The sequence below is a fragment of the Paramormyrops kingsleyae genome, chromosome 6, assembly GCF_048594095.1.
Source record: "Paramormyrops kingsleyae isolate MSU_618 chromosome 6, PKINGS_0.4, whole genome shotgun sequence".
Lineage (NCBI taxonomy): Eukaryota > Metazoa > Chordata > Actinopteri > Osteoglossiformes > Mormyridae > Paramormyrops > Paramormyrops kingsleyae.
In genome coordinates this window covers 11172501-11176581 of record NC_132802.1, presented here as the reverse complement: position 1 = coordinate 11176581, position 4081 = coordinate 11172501, and the positions used below count along the sequence as shown (strand labels likewise).

The 4081-nt window shown below is 40.8% G+C and overlaps 1 protein-coding gene across 3 annotated transcripts in view; it reads right to left on the bottom strand.

Moving 5' to 3' along the window:
- Positions 1-461: 461 nt before the first annotated feature.
- peds1 (plasmanylethanolamine desaturase 1) overlaps positions 462-4081 on the bottom strand; it is an 11774-nt gene continuing 8154 nt past the window's right edge. For all 3 annotated transcript variants that reach the window (XM_023834999.2, XM_072713645.1, XM_072713644.1), the window contains exon 6: positions 462-4081. This exon is cut by the window's right edge and continues 390 nt beyond it. The gene's annotated coding sequence lies outside the window, so the exon portion shown is untranslated.

The window sequence follows — 4081 nt, the reverse complement described above, 5'->3', positions numbered from 1 at the left end:
AGGATCAGGACAATCACTAGTACCGTGAATCATTAACATGACACTTACGCCTCGTGCCGCTCCAGTGCCTCTCAAACACGGCTGTCATTCAGCTTGCTGTCGTGAAAACTGGACAGAGTCACTTTCATTCAAAGCATTTCCCAGGAAACTAAAAAAATTAAATTTCTCTGTATAAAACGAGCTGGCTCAACAATGAGGTAAATACCATATTCCCAGCTATATTTTACATATTTAATCCATAGGGACTTACATTTCTGAGAAAGCAAGGTCAGGCAGGCCCTCAAGCAACTGGAATTTAAGGGCCTCGCTCAGGAGCCCAACGGTGACATCACTCTGCCGACAATGGGATTTGAACCAGCAACCTTACAATCACAGGCACATCATCCTGATTACAAGCCATTTTTGTCAGCTAGGCTACACCTAGCTAACACTGATTAAAATGAGAAAAAAACACAAACTGATAGTATGCAAGTTGTTTATTTAGTTTCCTTATAAATATATTATGTACATTGTAACATTACAGTCTCCCAACTGTAAGAAAACGAAAAGGCATCAAGGTATTATTTCTGATATTTACAATATTTAGCCGTTGCTGCACATTTCACCAAAAAACCCACAAACACTGATAATTCCTGCAGAAATGCTTTATATCCAGTGGAAGAGTCCACACATTTCAAATAATCCCACAGTAAAATATCAGTCTAACATTTTCAAATGAATTATGAGAATAATATTTTAAAACCAAAAATTACCCAAAAGATTAATGCTATATTTCAAAGATTAGTTTGTGAGGTACATTTCTTCCTTGCGATTCTGTTATTTTTATGAATTCACTCTGAAATATACATTCATAGCGAAAACCACTGAAATCACACCCAATTATATATGACCAAATAAAGGTCTTACCATCAAAAGATCAGTGATCAGGGAGTTTACTGATTACTATATTATATAAAATGTTTGCAGTAAATACTGAAAACATAATCTCATTCCATAAGATGCACCTTCAAAGACCTTCAAAATCAGTCAAACATACTTCCACAGTCAGTCATCACTTCCTTCCTCCCCCACATCACATTACCAGCTCTGTAGCCTAAGTTTACTCTTTCCAAGTATTTGGAGTGATCAAACATCCACATTTAAACAAATTTCTGCCAAGATGAGCCCATAATATTAAAGCGAGTGAGCTGTGGTGAGTAACTGCACAGCTCCCTCGCGTCGGCAGACCGACCCGCACAGACGGCACCAGCTAAGGGAGCGAACGTCTGCTTATCTTCAGCAGCAAACATTGCGGCACGGAGATCGGTGTGAGTCGATTAATGCCTGCAGCTTCAGCCCAGCATAGGACACACCTAAGCAGTCAGGACTTGCTTAGAATGTCAGCGGAGTGACCAATCAGACCAGGGACCAATCAGAAATGCGGGACATTGGTAATGGACTTTCACTGCTTCAGTCTTATTACAGCAAGACATATAATTATTAGACCAACTGTTCCACCATAACTGCACACTCATTACAATCAAAGGAATGACCAATCTACAGATGGCAGGCTGTTCCTATAAGTTTGCTCTGGCTAAACATCACCATCTACGTCCGCATTTTGTGCCGTCAGATCGCATCTTGGTTTTGAAAAGTATGCAACAGTTAAAAATATAAGAAGCCAGGAGTGATAAAACAAACCCAATCTTGATTCAGACAACGTGTTGTTCAAAGTCCTACCTACAGCATATCTTAGCACCCTCCATTTGTGGTGATGACTTCCCACTCAGTGGGAGAGCTATCCTAGACTAAATTAAAACATTTAGGCAAGTTCCCACTACTATGCAAAAAGTTATGTGCTTCCCAATTCAAGACACATTATTTTAAACATCAGTTGGATTTAAGTGCTTTAAAATATGGGCAATTCAAAAGAAAAATAACAGAACTACAGAGCAATTATTTATATTCCAGTATCCAGGGAAACTATTAATATCCCATTTGACCTGAATGCATTAATGGTGAGGGAAGCATATAAAACCTAACAAGATTGTAGCCACTGGTTTCTTTGGTAAGTGCAAAGATTTCAATTATATCCACAAAGCCGAACCTACTTCCTCGCTAATGCAAGCGATTACCTGACACCACGCCTGCAAGAAGCATGGTGCGACGTGTGAAGAACTTCAGCTTTTACTTGCCCTTTGAGGAGAAACACTAAAGCTCCGTCTCTGTGCAGCAGTGTGGCTTGGCTGCTAATACATACACTGCTCGCTTTATTTGTCAGAAAGCATCCTTCGTCTCAGTGCTGGCTCCTACACAAACCCAAGGATCTACATGCTTTTCGACATTTTCAATAAAAATGGGACCCTGATTTGACTTTTCCCAGAAAGCTTACACCAAGCTTACATCTGAAGCTATACTCCAATCAAGAATGCCCAACACACTGTATCAGACGCCTTTTTGGCCAACAAACTGGCATGAGAAACCGCATTTGGCTAACAAACTGGCACCTCTACACTGGTGTCACCTGCTGACCAGGTGTGTTGGCAGTATTGGGGAGGGAAAGTCCAATTCAGGTAATTCTGGAGCTTCTGTCGTGCAAAAGCCTCCATCAGCCAAACAGCCATTACTCATTCAACTAATGAGGACTCTACCTCCTAAATATGGCTATAACGGTACGATAGCTAAGCTATGTACATCTTATTAATAAAAAAATTAGTTACATTTTTCATGTAATAATAATAATATAATGACCCATGCAGATTAATTTACAGTTTTTGGCATTGGGTCGAGAACAAAGTTTCCCTTTCTTTATTACCTATTATCTTTATCCCGTTATTGAGTTTTGGGAAAAGCGAATGACAACATTACAAACATACTAACAAAAGTACACACAGACACACTCAAAAATAATAATAATAATCACTTCATTTGTTTGTAACGTTTGTGTCCCAAACAGGCATTTTTTCCTAATGGGAAGTTCTGTAATGGCGAGCATCAGCCTGGTTGTTCAGCTGAATCGCGGTGGCAGCTGCGCGCTTCCATTTACATGTAATTTTGCTTAACGTCTATATGTTTACGCATGTCTTAAGGATGCTGTGTTTCAAATTACGCCGCATTGTAACAATAAATCACAATATTCCTTTCTATCACAATTTAAAACATACCTACGTATTCTAACAGATGTTCATTTACTCATTACATAAGTTTATACATTCCACAGACCACACCCTAAAATACACAGCTAGCCAATCCGAGGCCACCCCATAAATCCAGCACAGAGTAAATTATTTGGGCCAGGACAGCGCCCCCTTGCTGGGTTTTAGAGCACCACCAAATTCAGAGGAACAGCTGGAGATCCACCAAGGGCAGACAAACAGGACTAGAAGTAGACAGAGCCATGTGGCCAAAACACTTTAATAGGGATAATATTAGGGGAGCAAAAAAAAAATGGGGCAGCAGAAATAAGGCCAGCGCCCCCTGGTCTCAAAGTGAACCGGGCAGGAATCCCACGGAGCCTGGTGTTGGTAAGGAAAGGCAATCTTTCTACGCAGAACCACAGGGGATAGAATACATCATCTGCGAAGCGCAAGGCTCCGTCCAAAGAGCCTCAAGCGTGGTGGTGATGCCCGGCTCCCAGACCAGGAACTCCTGAGGCCGGATACTCAGATCGGAGAACCATGACAAGTGATGGGGATGGAAAAAGGAGTGAGGCAGCTGATGTCACAGCCAGTCATTTGGATGTTAGTTTTCGTATTCTCTTCAAAAAAACATAATAGTATGATGATTTAAAAACATAAAAAAAGCAAAGCAGCTCAGGGATTACTTTGAAAGGCGTGTATTTGTTCTTCAAGTATCGGTTTTGTGTGTATTTTTTTTTTTCTATAAAATACAGATGTTAAGTTGACCTTGCAGTCGTACAGTAGGCAGAAGACGATCCATGCTTGGCTACCACTTCCGGGTGATGGCTATTTTTCTTCTCATTGGACACTAGTACCAGCTCAGGAATTTGGACAGGGAAGGAGAGAGGAGACCGATATCCAAAGCAAAACAGATTAAGGGGTAAGTTCTTTTCGGCGAACGTGATGCCTCGTCCAAGCAAAGC